Genomic DNA, 20,337 nt, shown 5'->3' on the forward strand with positions numbered 1-20,337 from the left:
GCATAATGTTGCTGTCCAGTGAAAACCTTGGATGTCAAAATGGGGAGATTTTGAATTAAGCTGTCCATTTATAGGTTGAGAAAATGATCTTCCTTAAAATCCACTGAATTATATGAAAATTGTACCCTCACAATGTTGAAAACAAGGCAGTTTTTAGGCACATGAAAAGCTGACAATTTGGAGATACATGGTTTTCACAGGACAGCGACAATAAGTAAACCTGACTTGACCACAAACATTAAAGCCACATTACTACTACACTGTTTCATGAACAATATCCATCATTAACTGCTGAACTTGAGTGATAATGTTATTGCTTCAAACACTGGAGGCTATAATAAAAATATATATCAATATTGATCAGTTCTAAATGTTTGTGATTCACCGTAGAGAGATGATATTGCAGTAGAAAAACAGCCTTGGACTGGATTACAAGGTCAAACTGTGAAGATCAAAACTGTGTATGCACTGCAGACTGGTTTACAGCAGACAGGGCAACAAGTTAATATTTGTGAAGCCCGATGTCTTCAAGGTCAAAATGAATATGCAGTTACAGACATGGCCTGAGTTGGATTTCTGCCTGACACACGGTGTAAATGTGCTCTGCACAGTCCAAGAGCACACACACTTCTGATGCAAACACTGAAAGAAAATGGTGCATTGGGGAAATTATACACTTATTTCTTGGCTTGAACATGAAGACTCTCCATTCATATAAAGGTAAACTTTGCTATTACTATTATTTTGCAGGCTGTGAAATCTTTCCACAGAGTTGTGGAGGAGCTGGAAGTCTTCTGGGGTTCTGTAAAAGAAGGGGGGGTGGGTGGAGGGGGGGTTGGTCTGTGGTGCATTGGAATTGGGAAATAAAAGATCTAAACTACATCTTATTGTTTAGCCTATGTGACAGAAAAGATTGTAGAGGCATTGATGTAAACTTTGTTGTTTGTTTAGAGTGTCTAAAAGAATTCCTGTTGTTGTGTGCTGTGTGAGGTTAAGGAGGTATTTTAAGGTCATGCCATTTTTTTTTCTTGTTTGTCTGTTTGAGTGGAGCTACACTGCTGCACAAACTGTGTGATTACTTTGCTATAATTAAACGTCAACATTGATAAATCTGATTCTCCAAATGCTCACTGATCTAACCTGTTTATTTTCACATTTTTTTGTGTTCTGCAGACTTTTTTAATCTATAAAAAATACTGCGCTGTTCAAACATTTTGACACCCCTCTCCCCATAATTTACAATATAATTGACTGTTTTTGCCCATGCATTAGCCTGGGATCACAGGCCCCCGAGGTTCAGACATCTCTTTTCTCAGCACAGATCAAATGGAGCCAGCTAACCAACACATTGAATTCCCTCGCAAGGAAAATTGGGCTGCATAAATATGGATTTTAATCACTGCCCAGTATTTATCTTTCTTCTCCACTCATCTTTTGATGTTGCCATATTTTCAGGCTAAAATATGAGTAACATCTTAATCAGGGTATGACAGGAAAAGCACTGTATTACTACTATTTCCTTTAATTGTTGTTTCTCTGGAATAGAGATCCCCATCTTTAATTAGTTGCGCAAACATAGAATATCTTGGTTCATGATTACTGTAATACTGGGAGACTAATAGCTAGAAGGAAAGGAAAACTAAGAATCTACAGCCAAGTGTCTGTGATTGACTTTTCTCATGGACCCAGAGCACAGACAAAGACTCAAAAGGGGGTCCAAGTGGGAAAGGCCTACAAAATGTGCCCAGCAAGCTCCTTCAGTATTTTCCAGCCGCCTTTTGTGGCCACAGCCACATTTCTTGAATTGTCAGTGACTCTCCGGCACCATCTATACACATCAGTCACAGGGGCTGTCTTATTTATTTTATCTGTTGTTCCCCCTCTTTCTCTTTGTTTTTGTTTCTTTTCTTACTGTCAGGTATTTAAGCAGCCTGCCGGTTTTATAGAGCTTGCTGAATGGTCTTGATGGACCCGAGACTCAATGGGCAGCATGTGACCCATCTGACCAAAAGCTCCTTTATGTACCGCCTCTCTTTGTTGTTTTGTTTTTGTTTGTCTGTGAGAAAAGAGAGAAAAGACCACTTCATTGGGTAGGAGGTTACCAACTTGCTCTATTAAGGCATTGGGGATTTCATTAGCTGCAGTCAAACAAGGCAATAAATAATAACTTGTGACCTTTGAAGTCTTATAGACTGAAAAGTGGGAACATTGAGCTTCACTCTTGCAAGTCTAAATAAAAGCTGACAAAAATGCTCCTCTAGCCTGTTGAAACTGGTTGCTGGGCAAAGGGCAAACCTGTTATTCTTATCATTTTATCATAATCTCACTCTGGCCATTTTTCTCCGGGTGATTGCAGGCAATCACAGAAAAGCAATCTGTGGTTGGCAGTGTTGGCCAGTGTGGCAGGGTGGAGCAGCAGAGTAAAACAAGATTCATTATGAGGTGTGCAAGAAATGGTGCCTTCACGCTCCAGTACACACGTTTGCTCAGGGGTGATTAACTGCCCCCCAAAGGGGAAATGCTGTATTACTTTAGCTACTGTGTTTCCAAGAGGGGAGTGTTACGCTGAGCACGGTTGTAGACTAAGAAGTTCAACCTGAGACTGAGCTCGGCGGCTTTTATTCAAAAGCACCAGAACTGCTGTGTCGCCCCACTTAATGCTTTTACTTACCATAAAATGAAGAGGACCACTGGAGTCATTTACTTACCATAAAAAGAAGAAGACCACTGGATTTTTTTTGTTTTAAATCTGCTGAGACAAAGTCTGAGGGCGGTTTAATTAAAGATTAAGAGAGAGTGAACCCCCATCACACCTAAATTTCATTGGGTCCTAAATTTGCGTGACCTGGCCAGGATGGGGCTTTTGCTGAGTTGCCCCATACAATGGCCTCTGGGAATTCACTGCCTCTGTGCCCCAACTGAGTCCCACACACCCACCCCCAAAGTCCCGAGGTCCCCTGCAACTCTGCACCACTTCCTGTAATCATCCCCACATGTGGTGGTGGCATTTAGCCTCTTCTACCATGGCACACGTCATTAGGCCAAGCTTTAAGCAGGTCTACCTTGCTCCAGGCCAAAGGGGAAACTTTCTTTATGGAGGTAGGGGGTATAGTGGGGTGGTCGGAGGTGGGGGTTAATGAACCACTGACTGAATCGTACCACCTAGAGAGGTTTTGACATGCTGAGGTAGCGGTAGCAGCCTACACATCAGCTGGCAGTAGCTCTTGTCCAGCTTCGGGGCTGGATTCACGTGAAGGGAGTGTCTGTAGGAGTGTTGGGTGGCAAAGGTCAAGCCAGTGAAAGCTGTAAATCCCAGAAGGAGACCGGCCTAAAGGTCAGCCAGTCATGGTGATTAGAAGAGCCATCTACAAGATGCGAGAGAATCGGGGGTGGCACAGAAAAATCCCCCGTGCATTCAAGGACAGATACTATTGTTTTCCAAAACGCCACTTTGGCGACATGAGTGGTTTATATTTCAAGATAATAGAGAGTTCCTCAAAGAAGAAAGGAGCATTTAAGCAAACATATGAGTAATGTGCCACAACGTCTCTGCTGTTGACTGAAAGTCTGGAGTGTATTGATTGTTGTCAGTGCATGTTTCCACTGGTCATAGTAACAGTTCCTTACATTGTAAGGGCTTCTACTTTGGCTGAATGTGCAGTTTATTTACCCCAAGAAGTATATGAACTCTTGAGCATGCATCTACATGTAATCCAGTTTGACATTTTCCTTTCAGTTATACTAAACTCAAGGTGCTATAAACAGTAGTTTTGTCGTAGTGCCTTTTGGGTTGATTTCTATCTTAATATATTTGTCCTGCACTTTCAACATAAACAGGTTTTTGTCAAGACAAAATTATATTTACAGAACAATATTCTGTAAGATTATTTCTGAAGAATAAATGTTTCTTCAATGGAAAATGTTCCATTATTTATTAACAAACAATCAGAAAAACCTACAAGAAAAAGTACATATTGAGTGGATGAATACTTTACCATAATTGAGGTGTTCACTTTACAGTTGTTGATAAACCAGTGTGAAAATTCATAGAGAAAAAGGACAAAATGTTCTACAAAAATGGTGTTTACTCTAATAAAATAAAAGTTTGACAGTGATCAAGAATGCTTAGATTAGGATGTTTTTATGTTTGTAAATGCCCTAGAATGTGGGTCTTGTTTGTGGACACAAACCAAGCATGAATTTCATGCTTTGGTGTGGATTTTTCATTGGTGCATGTACAGCTGGCCAGTGAGACTGATGATTTTATTTCAGCAGCCACTGCCATCTCATTTATGTCAAACTGTATTTCTGGGATATCTGTGCGAGAATATGATGTGCTGCTGCACATAATAACTACACTGAGTTTTTGTTCTCTGCTATTCGCTATTTGCTTATTCCACATCCATCAAAAGATACTTACAAAATTAATGGACAATTCCAGTTATTTTCACACCTGTGTCATGTTTTGCTGGGTTTTGCAGTTAATTTTCAAAATTTTATCAAATAATTTATGAAAGAGCAACACTTTGGACTATGTACTACTCTTCGATAAAACTCAATAGGGAAAATGAAAAACCCAAATTCAGGATCCTTAATCTTTAACACATTAGTTTTCAACCTACAGTTACTTTCGCCAAATTCAGTTTTCCAGTTATCTATGGCTTGTATCATTGGTTTATTGTGATATGTTATTTTAACAACATTGTTGTTAAAAAAACAACCAAATATGAATGCTGTTCTCAAATCATATCCGAATTCTGCAGATTAGAGTTGACTAATATCACTTATATAGTGCAAGCAAACCTGTCACAGGCAGCTGGTATATACTGTATAGTACATTTTAACCAAGTTTCTTTGAATGCAAACATTTCACTGAATGGAACAAACACTTTGAGATATTCAGTTGTGAGTAGTCTTTGCTTTTGTTCACACAATAGCTTTAACTTCTTCAACTCCTATTTAGGAAGCCTGCGCTCCACTTCACACTCACACTGTGACCTCATTCACCTCCAGACAAGTTAACTATGTCCCCCACTCACCCTTGGTCCAAACTGAGGGAGGATGAGTGGTGCACCATTTAAAACAAGCCGTCCGAAATAGAGGCGTAGCCATCACCTCCCCACATTCACAAATACACCCTTAAATGAGGAGAAGTCAAAGACAGAAATTCTAATCAGTTGCCTTCCCTCCTTTTTTTGTTGAGGGACATAAATAAAGACTAGAATACAAGTTGAACTGAGGCCAAAGACATGGGAGGCAGACAAAGTATTGTTGGATGATCTCCACTTAGTAGAGGCAAGGGTTGAAAAGAGTGCTGTCTTGTTAGTTAGTGTGTAACACGCAACTTTCACAAGCCATTTGGTCAACAAGAACCACAATATTCCATTCTTGGGCTCTTAGAAATTCACATTGAAGACGGCTTGCATGCAACCAACTTACTTGCCTAATAATGAATGAATTAATACTAATATCATGATAAACAATTCATTTTTATCTGGTATGTTTGTCTCATGTTGGTCACCAGAGACCTGAGGTTCATCTTTCATGTAGCTGGTTAAAAGGAACAAGAGTAGAGGCGTACAGAGGCTGAAAAGGACCGCCTCTGTTTGGTAATCGTTCTCTCTCTATCTTTTCATATGACCAGACCTTTCATTCCATCCTTTTCATCACAAAAGAAAAAGAAAAAAGTTTGTCAGTCCCCTGTTTCTTTTGTTGTGTGCTTTCTTCTCCATGCTCTTTCTAGTTTTATCCTAATCCCAGCCATGCATGAGCGATCAGTTGTGTCCTGTTGTTTCACTGTTCTGCTAGTTTTCAGTCAGTAGGGTTCCTCCTTTGTTCCTTTTCTTTGCCAAACACAGAAAAGGTAAGGAGAGGAACGAGTAATGAAATCTCCTCTGTAGACTTAGGTCTTTGTATCCCTCATCAGGATTTTTAGATATAGCTCTGACTGTAATTAAGGCGGATTGTTGCTGTGATGCTGCTCTCTGCTGCTTTTCCTGTTAGTCTTTGGAGAGTTAGAGGAAGGCTGCATCAAAGCTTATATCTGGAGTCCAGCAATCATGAAACTGCACTGTTTTGATGTATGAATCCAATAAAAGGATCAGCGGACATCACAACTTGTTGAAAAACCCGTACCTGACAGGCCAAGACATGACTGTTTTTGTCTTCAAGACACAAACAGACGGCTGAGCAGCTCAAAATCTACCTGAAACCAAAAACAGAATCATGAACACAGTACTACAGGAAGCCACTCTGGGTTGTCCTTAAGATGTCTCAGAAGAAGCTTTGATCCTTTAGATGAAAAAAAAAAATTAACTTATATCTTCTTTTACACTTTTGCCCAGATGAAGGTTTTGTTGAGTAAGATTAAGTCTTTCTGCCAACATCACTATTTTTTTCAATATTTACATTAGCATACTGGGAATTGCACTGATCTACAGAACATGTGGTCCAGTGTGGAGTCTTTTGCTGTGTGCTATTGCTGAGGTGATCGTTATTAGCGTGATCATGGCACTATGCGCTCCATATGGGCTCAGTGGGGACAGAGGCTGAGGCCCGTTCAAAGGGACAGTCATTGTTACAGCCTGATCTCTAATCTCTGTGGTTGTCTGCCCTAATTAAAAGTCTTGTGGGTGTGTAGGGTGCCTGGGCCTCTGCTCTGCAGGAAATTATGATCGCAAACGTCTTCCTGTCGAGTCCTGCACTTGGCACTACAAAGTGATGCAGGCCGCCATTACCTGAATGGGCTGGAATCAGAGCAGACAGCCGCATCATCCCAGCTCTTAGTCTATCAGGGCCGTGCACAAGTGGCCATTGTTGACGCCAAAAACAGGATTAAGGAGGGTCTTCAAGGGAATTGATTTTCATGTGAGAACAATAGTGGGGCGCAGAACACTGGGGCCTGGGTCTGAATCACACGGCCAAAGAGCTTTATGAAAAGGGGTGCGCCGCGAGCACTGAGATTAAAGCAATCAGGTTCTTTACCCCCACTCTTTTTGGATAACCCTCCTCCTCCCTCCTTCCCTCCCTCCCTCCCTCCCGCCGTCCCTCCGTCCTTGTCCTCTTGGCACAGTAATTTTAGCCCAAATAATGACCACAGAAAAAAGCCTGTTGAAAAAGTGGGGAGAAAAAAAAGACACAAGTTGTTTACTTTTCCCCACATTTCCTTTTTCACTTTGGTCTAACAAAGGTTCAAGAGCCATCGAGACAGGGTGAAGGTATGTGAATCACTATGCAGAATGTCTGAGCAGATTCTGGACACTCTGTCCAAAGCTCCTAAGAGCCAGGCCAAAGGCTCATCTGTGTGTATAGAGAAAAGCTGTAGGGAGTGGGTATCTGAGATGGGAGACGACATGGTTCTTTGGCGGGGACCAGTGTTGGGGTGAACATGACGTGTCACTGAGAGGGGATCAGGGGTTACGGATGAAAGGGACGGCCGCCTTGTCCTCTGTCTTTGGCCGACTGCGTGCAGCTGTGGGCACCATTGTGGACATGCTCATTTGCATACGTTTGGCAGGAGCTCCGGGAGGCAGCACAGGCCAAGAGGAGCGGCCCTTTTTAAAATGGAGGCAAAAGGGCGGGCAAGTAAACACCCAGTGTGTATGCAGATACATACCCATACATTATTTGCACTACAGTACACACAACAGCAGTGGCCAAGAGAGAAAAAAAGGCTTGTTATTCCTGTCTCAACATGTAAATATAAACAGTAGTGAGAGTGAGTGTAAGTTGTGTTTCAGTGGGTGATAAGGCCATGTCACCCTGATGTCATAATGATAGAGTGAGGGACTGAAGGAGTGTGCTGTGTGGGGCTCTTGGCTGGAGGTGGAGGGGTGTGTCCTACCCTGACTAGAGACAGGTTTATTGGGCCTGATGAGTGCTAAGCTCCTGTGCCTAGCCACAATGGAGCCTGTGATCTCCCTTTGTGGCTCATTGGGAAGCACTGGTGCGCTCGGCAGCCCCCACTCTGTCATTAGACAGATTGTGAACAGGCTGCACAAGGCCCAGCCAGGGATGACGGAGCCACCAGCCACTTCATTAGGGGCATTATGAAGAGGACTGAAGCTTTCTTCTCTCCGCCTGTGTCCAGAATTCACAGGTCTGTTTAATCACATAATTCTCCTCAAGTGCCCCAAGGAGGCTGCAGCACAGCAAGGGCCCTTTAGACCCATGACAACTTGGAGAGATTAATTATATTCATCTTTTGGAATATCTGCAGAATAAGAGGGAATTTGATATTGGCTCGCTTTTATTTATTTTTTTTCTCTCGTCTTTTTCCAAGCAGCTCTTTGATGTCCTCCTGTTATTGTTGGGGGACGTCTGTGCAACCCTCTGCTGCCGGAGCTTTGATATGCTCCAGCAGGGGTTAAGGGTTAGCGTCCAGAGGTCCAGGGCCAGGACGTCCTAACTTCTGTCTTGGAGAGGGGTGACCTCTGGACCTGAGGGTTGGTCAGAGAGACTCCAGATTCCGCCTCCCTTTGATGCATGCTCTTTCACAGCAGTTAATTAGCCAGGGTGGCTAAACGTTTAGCCTGGGCGTGAAAGAGTCTGGGATAGCATGTGTGTCCAAGACATTGCCCACTTTTTTGTGTGTCACAAGGTCTTTTGAAACAATGTGGTACTTGGACAACTTGTTTGCATAGGATAGTGGGTGAATGGTGCAGCCTATTCACAAGCGCTCATTCACCAGCAAGAGTTTTGAGAAGGCCTTTCTGGTAATGAAGAGAAGTCCTTGACATTTCACCCATTTCCTCTAATCAACGACACAATTTCCCTCTTGTTCTGTGTCTTTGTTTGCTATATGTTACAGGAATCTATCCTAAGGAGAAGTGAAACAGAGAACCTCTTATCTGGCAAGCAGCAGTTGCAGCCTGTGAATCATTTCAAGCCAGCGCTACATATCTTCCCCTCATCTTCATACGGTCTTTGGGGGGCATTAATATAAATTTCTGAGAATATGGCTTTCATCAAGTATCCAGTGAGCGGTCAGGGTTTCAGGCAGGATTCAATTTTCTCTTCCTTCGATCCTAACAACTGCTATAAGCAGTCATGAGCCAGACTGGTAGCCTCAGCTGTAACATACTGGATTCATCACCGGTTAAACATCAGTTCTTTACTGCTGAACGTTGGGGATAATAATTTCCCTGTGTGTCAGTAGGAAAGGGCAAATAAAGCCTGTTTGTTCGATTTTGGAGAGGCAGTAAAACCCCCCTTTGCCTCCTGGCCTCGAGTGCACAGGCCTACAATAACAAGGTAATATATTACCTCAAGACTTAACAGCAATAGACCTGAATTAAGATACGGCAATACTTCTGATAAACACATCTGTGCTTTTCACTGTGGCACTCGGAACTTGTAAATACAGTAAGTCATTAAGAACCGGCGACGTATTTAAGTTTTCTTTTCCTATCAAATCTTCTTTAGCCTAAGGCAACCTTCAATCATTTGCTCACAGAGCAACATCAAATAAAATTTCATTTCATGTTGTTTGTGTTTGGGATAGTGGGAGGAGGGAGCCAGGTTGAGTCTGGTTGATATTGTAGAGATATTGATCTGCTATTGAGTGCACACTGTGTCCAGACAGTTTCCATCCCCAGGGACCCAAACACTAAATCATTCTCTCATTTTAAGCTAACTTGTACGTCTGCAGAGCTGCCAAAGCTCTCAGGGTAGACAAACTTTAAAGTGAAATGCTCTCATTCTTCTTGTCTCTCTCTCTCTCTCTCTCTTTCTCTCTTCTGTGTTCTGTCTTCAGCTTTGCATCCATCTCTTACACCATTGCACCTTATATTGATTCAAGCGTAGCTGCTGCCACTACAAACTATGATCTTAAAGACATGTTCCCAAACAAGAGCCTTTTGTCTTAACAAGCATGAAAGGATTTTAGGAGATTTACACTCTGCCTGTGATTTAAACATCAAGGCTTAACCTATTTCTTTATGAATAAGGAGTTGCAAGGGTATGGGGCTGTTCTTACCGTATAACTTGATGATTCACCCATTTGTGGATACATGGCAAGAAATATATTTAACCGTTTTGCTGCTTGAATCAGTATCTTTCTTGTATGATCAACTGCAATGTTTCTTACATATGATGGTGCTGTAGTTTGGCCTGTAAAAGGAGAAATTCAATCCACAAACACAATGTTAATCCATAATGGGAGGATAAGCATTTCTGTGTTTTTAATTATATAATGGCAAATAGAATGAAGCTTTATTATACATCATGGCCAATACATCTAAGCCAAAGACAATTATTTATTCTGATCATATGGTATTCATATTTTATTATAACACTTATGTGATTATTAAATTTTTTTTTAAGTGCTCCAAAGATTATTATCAGTGAAACATGATAGATGTCATTGTTTTATTATGTGCATGACTATTTTCCAAACTGTTCCACACAGCTGTTCTGCTCTGTTTTCATGCATGAAGTCATCAAATAAACACAAACATTCTGCCTGATGACAATAATGAACTATTGAATCAAACTCTCATACCCCAAATATTTTCTCAAGTCAGTACATCTGTTTGATCTGATGATTGCTGGAGCGTATAGTCCCCCCATATGTGCTGTTTTGTTTGTGTGTATGTGTCGGTGTATGCAGTTTGCTTGGTAGTCAGGACAGGTTTCAGGAGTGCTCGGCGCTGTTCTCCAGCTCGGCCACCTGCAGCTGGGGATCGATCAGCTCTCTGGCACACCAACCTAACCCCCCACCAACCGGCCCCCACCTCAAGAATCCCATCCCATCGCTGGATGTATCAAGCAGACCAACAGGGGGCTGCCTGTTTCTTCATTTCTCTGGCGAGAGAGAACTTCACATCCTTACCATGTCATGGCTGCGCAAAGGACACTTACATCGACATAAGCTGATACACAACTCACAAACCACAGTCTTACCAAAGCTACTGTAATATGTCTTGTAAAACATATAGCCTGCAAGAGTATAATTTATTCATTTCCATGCACATACTCCATGTTAAATTAGTGTTTTTTTGTTTGCCTGCAATGATCATATGCAAACAAGTGTTGTAGCTAATGCTCTCTTATGCTATCCTTTTTTATCATGCATTTCTCTATTTTTTTCACATATTGATCTATTGTCTAAATGAAATTACATTAAAGTTATATATGTATATATGTATATATATATGCACAGCCAAATACATTCATTCACACAAACTAACAGTCACACATACACATAGACACACATTAGCCTATCAAGAAAGCACAGGTAAAAGTCTGCCCATCTTTGTTTATTCCAAACACTGAAACTAAGAAGGAGATTTGGAAGCCTTCTGACTCAAATCCCTCTTATTTTAGAACTCCTCCACCTCGTCAGCCTCATCGTGGCACATGGGTTTTGACAAGAACAAACTGGTCCTGCTGGAGACGTGAAGGTTGTACCAGACCCTTACAAGGTACTCCCTGCTGCAGATCCAGAGGAGAGAAGATTTCCATTATCAAGGACTCTCCCTTAATGATGAAAGTAAACAACATGAACAAGAGTGTTTAATATTTCATAGTCCACCCACAGGTGTAACGGTGTGTGGGGAATAACACATACATCCACACATATCAATGCGAGTCTGATTAAGATGAGGGTACTGTCCCTGCTGCAATTGGCCAGATCTCCCTGTGTGTGAGCGTATGTGTGTGTAGGGTCTTGAACATATTTGCTGCCTCAGTCTTTTTTTTTTTCTCTCTCTGCTCTCCCTCTCTCCTCCGCCCTCTCTCTGTGGTGATATATGGAACATATGGGAAATTATTGTGGGGTTATAAAGGGCTGTTGACTTCAGCAGACATGCAATAAATTAAGCTGTTTGTGCAGGAGAGGAAAAACACGAGCTCTTTAGGAACACTTAGTGCAGATTTCCTGTACAGACTTCACTCTCCTTCCCTCTCTATTTCTCCCCTCTTTTGTAACTCTTCCTCTCCTCCTACCCTTCCACCAATTCTCTCCGTCTCTCTGACTCCTTCTCACTATTGTAACACAGGCCGCAACACAATATCATTCTGTTCTCCTAGTTGGTGGTAACACAGTGGGATATATCCACACAAATTACACACATAAAACTCGTAAAGCCTGGAAAATATTTTAATAGTTTCCGCACCCCCTTAGCGGCAACAAGCTGCATGTGCAGAGCTGGTGAGCACCACCAACATTATTGGTGCAATTAAATGTGAAACACAAGAGAGGAACATGGGGGAGTGGGAGCCCAAAATGGCTGTAAACAAGGAAAATGACACTTGACAAGTTGTAATTTATGGACGTCGTTTCAAAGGCAAGAGACTCACCGTTGCTACACTGGCAGAGGAGGAAGAATAAGGCACAAGGAGCCAGGCATTAGAGGAACTATTCACAGAATGTTAGTGCATCAAAGCCACACAGAGACAAAAAAAGGGAAAGAGAAAGCTGTGACTTCAAAGTCGAACCATGATGAGCAATGCACAGAGAGAGAGAGAGAGAGAGGGAGAGAGAAACCAAGAGAGACAGGAAGTGTGTGTCAGAGAGAGAGAGAGAGACAGAGAGAGAGAGAGAGAAAGCTTTGCAGGATGATAGTACCAAAAGCAAGCATGGAGTGGGGGGGGGGGGGGGAGGCCCCTGGATACAGGCGTACTCTCCTCATCTCAAAGAATGCTAAATCACACACACACACACACACACACACACACACTGATAAACACACACACACACACACACACACACACACACACACAGGCTGTCTGGGGAAGAGACGCCATTAAACAGAATAGAATAGGACTTGAGCTCTCATACCCCATCCAGAAACAAATCAGCGTCACCATTTACTTGTTTACTCTCTTTCCAAAATGAGGACAAAACTGAACCAAAACAGTCACTGAAAATAAGCATGCTAAGAAAACCTAAGACGTTGTCATGCTTGACGAAAGCTTCCAATTTATCCTTCAACAACAGCATCCAAGGCCAGATGTTTATCATGATAGTTACACTTTGTGTTTTCACTGCAAATACAGTACAGTATATCAGTGATTTGAAATAGTTGATTTAATTTTTCAGTTGTTTAAAGAGACAGCTCCAGGCAGCTCTGAGACAAGTAATATGTTCTTTAAAAGTACTTTATCTGAATACTTTTGCACCATTTTTCAGCTTTTCACAATCTAAAAAGGGTTATTAAAATGCATCTTTAAGTAATTTGTCATTTTTAGTCACTTCATCACAACTAAGGCCCTTATTCCACAGGGGACCCAACCCCACTATTTAACACAGAAGTCAAAAAGCTCTTCAGTCTCTTATCTGTTTTTCAAGAATTACATTTAAAATCAAATGAATAAAAGGATCTAATGCATGTTGAGTACAGTATAAGGTTATTCTTCAAAGTTGTTGGACCTGCCAAAGGCAACGAACAGTGAAAACTATTTCATTTGAGCAAACTGCAATCACTTTAATTGAAAGTGCTGGTTTTCTTGAATGTGAGCCACTGGTTTGCAAAGAAATCCGCAGTAGACCAAAGAAAGTAATGATGATTAACCAAAATTTGAAAGTCTTCACAGCAGATATGAGGGACCCTTTGCCTCACAAATACACAAGTTAAATTCACAGTCTAGATATCCTGTAATTCACAAACTGACAAGATTCATGTCTGATGCACTGAGCACCTCCAATTGCAGCTCATTAACTCAGTAAGGGGGAAGCGTTCTACAAGCACGGAGAGAAACTATTAAAACACTTCCATTAACTGGAAGAATAAATATCCTGGTTGCAGCCCAAAGTGTCTTCATTTGGGCTCAAATGTGAGATATGCCGTTGCTATGGTAATATGGCAATGGCTGTAGCCCTCCTCCCAGCTGTTGGTGGGTTTTGTGTGTGTGTGTGTGTGTGTCAGAGAGAGAGAAAAAGAAAGAGAGAGAGAGAGAGAGAGACTGTGTGTTTGTGTGCGTGCACACATGCATTGATGCTGCCTTCGTGCTGTGTTCCCCCTTTCAGTCTTCAGAATAGTGTCTCTACTAATCCGTGAAAGTTGCGGCGCTCTGAACCAGTGGCCAAGCCTTTTCCCACTGAACCAAGGCCCAGGGTCTGCGCTCTGCTTTACACTTGATTGGTCCCTCCCGTGGCAGGACTCCCCTCCCTGCTGGGCATGGGCCCGTCCCCCTCGCTGGGCTGCTCAGCACTGCCTAATCGCCTTCTCCCCACCATAATTACCAACGCTGAGCCCAGGACTCACCAACACACCATTAAAGTCTGGCCAGCCAATCCTCACCAGCCCTCACACATCCAGCACTTAGCACAGGCCCAGAGACAGGCCTAAGACCAGGCCCAACTCCACCAACAGAGCACCTGTTCATGCCTGGGATGCCCCGCAGCACTGTGGACTTGGCTGGTGCTGCTGCTGGATAGAAAAAGAGAGGGGGTTGGCAGCTGTGCTGTTGTTCTCTTCCCCCTGTAGTGGAGGTGATGTGTTTATTTGGGCTGGGTGCTGCAGTGAGAAGCTGTGAGAGGTAACTATCTCCTTGTTGTGCTGGACAGAGTACCAGAGAATCCACCCTGCAGAGACAGAGCCCTTTGATATGTGACCACTTCAAATCCACACATACAATGGAAGCAGTCAGTTGTGGATATAGCCCAAGTTGATGTTGTGTAGGCAAGGTGAGACAAATTTGCTTTGCTCTAAACCAACTTTGCACTTTATTTTCCCATTCCTATATATTTTCAGCAAACTACAAAACATAATGTACATCCTGAACACTGACAATCCTGCAATGTGTGTAAAATCAGAAATAGAAATACTCCCACTTTCAATTCTGTTGTGCCCACAAGGTTCTTCAATTTCAGACTATTGCACCATTGGTGAGAGCATATGGGACTGGCCAGGTGAAACGCAGTGACCTGGCAAAGAGTCCAAAGACTGTTGAGAGTCGGGTACACGTCAGAAGGCACTGGGTGTGCTGGCACAAACAGTACCCAGAATGTGGATCAGACAGACACCCAGCACTCGCTAGCTTATTACTCTCTTATTAGGAACATTTTTGCCTTGCATGGATTGGCAGAGTCCCGCTAGCCACCCTCTTCACATGGCCCAGGCTCTGTCAGAGCTGATCAAAAGACATTTCTTCACATCTCCAGACGCCAGGGAAAAAAGGAGAAGAAAAGAGGGAGAGAAGAAAAGAGCCAGAAGGGGGCATACTGCTCTCTCTTTACTCTGGTCTTTTGGTGAATGAGGACTTTTCACAATGCCCTCTCCTTTTTCTTTATTTTTTCATTCTTCCATTGGCAAAAAAAAGAAAAAACAGCATTTCCCATCGCGTTTCGCCAAATTGTTTTTGCCATATCAAAAACAATTATCCTCAGGTGAAGAATGCGCCTGCAGAATTACAACAATTCCAGGGGGAGAAAGAGGTCTTCACAAATCTGACTGGCTTCCCGGCAGCCAAGACCCCCTCGAAGTGGTAATGAAAAGTGTAACTTTAGCCTCCCAGCTGTATGTCTCAATCCATAATCCTTCCCCAAAAAACCTCACCGTAGAGCCGCCTACCACTCCCATGGCGTTCCCAGCCTGTGCCGGGCTGGGCCTGCACTGATTTATGTGGCAGTCCTGTGTCATACTCTCAACCTGAAAAGGATTTGCTCTCCTATATTTACCAGGGTGGTCAGGGCAACTCTCTGGAAACACAGAAAGCCCAGTCTTCGGGCCTCACTCCCAGACAGTCGTTTTGACCCTCTGTACCAATACCTTGGACATTTTGGACCTTAGAAGACTCAGACGAGGCTCCAGTGTTTCTATAGTGGTGTGTTTCAGCAGTGCAGAGGTGAGTGTCTGTGTGGGCGTGTGTGTGTGTTCATAGCTGTGTGGGGCAACATACAGTAGCTGAATAAGAACCTGGTACATATAAGCGTGTCATAGTGTTCAGAGTTGAGGGGTCGGCCTGTGAAGTGACAACGAGCCCATGAACCTCTGTGATGCAGAGACAAATCACATTTGAGCATGTTTTAGTTGTTAAAACTGTGTTTATTTCATTCATCACGGTGTCTCTGCATATTCATTTTCAGCTGCGGTTTCATAAAGATGCAGTGATTTGGAAAAGATGTCATGCATGCAGTTGCCCAGATGCATAATATGGAGTGTGGTCATTTCTGTTTCAGGCTCAGAAAAAGTGTTTTATAGTAGCCTCCTGGTAGCCCAATCCAACTGCTACTGTGAGACACTAGATTAAAAATGTATTGATTTCCAGTGAATTATTCTGGCAAAGTTGAAAAGGAAGACACTAATTGGTAGAAGTATAACTAATTGATGATGTATGTGTAAATTACAGATTTTCAAAGAGTTGAGAGACATGAGAGAGAGCGGTCTTGCAGGTCTGTCCATCACAGTTTTTCCTTTTGGTGCAGCTGACTTGTGTAAAAAGTACAGATTGTGCTACTTACCCATACAGCGTGACTAAGGATCCAATAAGAGTTGAGAACTGAACACATGTTGGTAGATGAGCTGTTGTGGATGTCCACTCTGCCACTGTGCATCCACTCCTGTCAAGTAAACATGCCAAGGTGACCTCTGGACAGCTGGGTTTATACATCCTGTGGTTGGTCGTCTACGTAGTGTGGTGGTGGGAGCAGCGGGTGGTTGACGCAGACTCTAAGGGATCAGCTCATCCCATTTTTTTTGTGTGTGGGTGTATATGCATGCGTGTGCACCCGGCATGTGTGCATGCACATGCATGCATGTGTCTTCTAAGCGTGTGCATTTATGCAACAGCCATGTGGTTAACACTAAACACTCTGGTACATTCTGAGCAGCAAATGAAAGCATTACTGCCAAGAACATGCACAGTGCATGCCTGATATAATCCACATTTTCCACTGTGTATCTCAGTTAAAGGCACAAATTAAGAGATCTCATTCCTGCAAAATTTCAAACAAAATTGGCGTAACCATCTCCCGACCAGAATTTCAAAGAAATCTGGCATGACCTGAGAAAGACATTTGGACCAATGCAAATGCTGACAAAATGGCCGCTGTTGCTAAGCTAACGTGGAGGAAGAAGATGGAGCTGATTCTCTTTGAATGCTGTATGAAAGCACCAAGTTCATAGTTGAATGTACACAATGTTAAACCGCACAAAATGCTAAATTGCAGAGTTGTAGATTTTGACCAGTTTGTTTCAGTAACAAAATACTGTGTAGTGTCATATATGCATTAAACGATTCTCACTCACAAAGGTTTCCTGACATTACAGTTTCAGATTGACTTTTAAAACACGTGTAATTTCATTTTCTTAGCATACGATCGCTTATAATATAATTCACAATTTAGAAAAAAAATGGTGCATATAATTTAATGGCGCATAGTTCAACAAACTGCAGTATTAGAATGAGTGACTACGTAAATATTTTCGCCAGAATTGTGAGTTAAGAGATGAGTAAAATTTGACAGCTTCATATGAAAGTCTATTTGAGTCTTCGCAGTTGAAAGCCTTCATAGTATGACACAAGGAAAGCCTTCAAAATTTGTATCCTTTTTTTCTCCCTATGCGTTAGGTTAACTCTGGGAAATCATATGATAGATAGTTTGAGATTTAAGGGATAAGAGTGTTAACTTTCTCTTCTAGTATACTTTCCCATTGAGCTCAGATTTTAAAGTCTAGAATATGAAGGTGAATATATTTTGGGGTTTTACAGTATGCTCTATAATGTTTCAAGTTGGCAGTTTGGCAGTTTAAAGGAGGCTGAGATACTGGAAGAAAGACAGACAGAAAGAAAAAGAAAGAAAGAAAGAAAGAAAGAAAGAAAGAAAGAAAGAAAGAAAGAAAGAAAGAAAAAAGCTTTAAAATATAGAAAAAAATAAACATAGTATTTTATCTGTTTGAAGCACTACTTTATATTAATGTCATAATAAGATTTTACCTGTAAAATAACATTTCACTGTGACTTTACAGCAGTTTATCTAAATAAAATGACTGATATGAACTTCATTTCCACCAGTAAGCAAATGTTGTTTATCGTTTGCACTTTCAATACAGCTGACCTATCAGTGTATATAAAAGCAAAAAGATTAGTAAAAGAATTGAAGATTTGTATCTTTAACTCGAGGAGGATGTGTAAGTGTAAGCAGGAGGGACACTGCTGACAGTTCAGTGTCTTCTCTACAGATGAACATACGAAAAACAGATGGTGGCCTTTCATAGTGAAAACTGAGAGAAGTTTCACATTTCAATCTAAGAGAGACATCTGATTTGACTCGCAGTTTTTGATCAAAAACTCTTGTTCTTATTTATCATTGCATATTATTAGATTATGATGAGAGCCTCCCATTCTAAACAAAGTCCCTTGAAGAAACAAAACGACTTGAAATAAAAGAATCTTCTGCCAATTAGATCCCACCTTGAACTAGAGAGCTAATGAATTTCCTCGTCTTTTGATGCTGCACATGAAGTTCTGCAAATGTAAAAACAATAGAAAAGAATTACAAAGAAAGTTGTAAACAGATGGCTTCGTCAACAAACAGCTAAACTATAACACAAAGTATGCATAATTACTTTCCGACTGTTCTTGCAGATAGCATTTGTCTGACATAAGCTGGAAAACTTTCTACCAATTCTCGCATAACTTTCTTTATTCCATTTGCTGAAATTAGGACAGAAGCTATATTGTCCATTTGCAACTGTTTTTCTTTACTAAAAAAGTATAAACGTGTATGTGAGAGGTCAAAACCAAGTTCATATACACTTGATTAAAATGAGAAATTAAGGTTTTTAATTTTCAGACAGCTGTGCTTATTCGGACGTTGACATTATAAGTTTATTTCAATTTAGCATTCATTCTTACAATCACATAAAAAAAAAAAACAGAGACCTTACTTATCGTATTTAAACGCTTATTTTATTAATTTACTGTTTATTTTAATTAAAATAAAACACTGGAGATGTTTTGCTTTTTATTATAATTTCAGTCTTAAAAATGTCACATATTTTTAGTCTGTTTGTATATTTTCAGTAAAACTATTTTTTATAATGCGGTTAATTTTCAAGTTTATTTTTAATAAAAAATAAAATAAAATAAAATAAAAACCACACAGCCTACACTCCCACTGTATCTTTAAATTAGAGTAATAATATCAAATGAATTATCATTAGTATAGTCAATTTTTAGTCTTATTTTAAATTCACATGTATTACAAAATCAGCGCAGTACTACTCTGCGGAAAATAAAAAGTTCTGCATTAAACGACAATTTATGTTTCTTTTAATATTATTTATTTCTTTTCTTATTTCGACTGCTTTCGTTATTACAGATATACAGTTAATTTAACGTTGCAAAACGATTATTTATTAATATTTATTAACCAACAGTTAGTAAAAGAGTGTGTTTATGTGGCTGAAATGCTGACGTTTCTCCAATATACGATATTTTTTGTTTTGTTTTGTTTTGTTTTGTTTTGTTTTGTTTTGTTTTGTTTTGTTTTGTTATGCAATAGCTATTCTGAATGTTTTGGTACAAATAACATATATAACAGAATAAGTCATAGAAAATAAGAAACCGATGACAATGATAATGATGGTGATGATGGTGATGATGTTGATGATGTTGATGATGATGATGATGATGATGATGGTGATGATGATGATGATGATGATGGAAAATATTGTGAGCACAGTAGCAGTATAATGAGAATGCATTGAAAGAAGTGGGAGGCCTGCTTATAACACAGAGGCCCCACTTTTGTCGACTTAAATTGATTCACCTGAAGGTTCTGGTCACGTATTTCTTTAAATTTACCTTAAATGAGCCCGACCACAATTCTAGTGTACAAAAGAGACATGTCAGAGTCACACCACAGATGAGAAATAAATAGGGAATGGGTTTTTGTGGCTGTTCTTCAAAGGCGCTCCAATTTCACACCGTCAAATTAAAGCACCCTTATATTTTAGGCCCATGAGTGTTATTCCTGCTGTTTGGTCTTCAGGCTTTTTTCTTTGACAAAGTTATAATTTAGGTAATCTGAGATGTGATATTTTGGAGTTAAATTAAATCAAAATCATATATTTTTTGTAAAGAGAATTTAACACTTACAAGACTGTGCGAATGTAACTACGACTCATGATTTTACCCACAACCTGACTTAAATATTGATGGATTGACACTTTTCTGTGCCTTAAAATATTCCCATTTAAATTTGAAGACACACGCAGTCATATCTGGGCTACGCTTGAGTTACATTTGTTATTTCTCAGCACACTGTTTTGACTGCTGCTGTATATTTTGGATGAAAAATTTGTCATCTGTGGCATTACCTGTCCCGTAAATCACGACGCATCACATCACATCACTTGTCTGAGCTGTGCGCTGTCATACATCACTTTT

Source organism: Thunnus maccoyii, chromosome 8 (genome assembly GCF_910596095.1).
Source record: "Thunnus maccoyii chromosome 8, fThuMac1.1, whole genome shotgun sequence".
NCBI lineage: Eukaryota > Metazoa > Chordata > Actinopteri > Scombriformes > Scombridae > Thunnus > Thunnus maccoyii.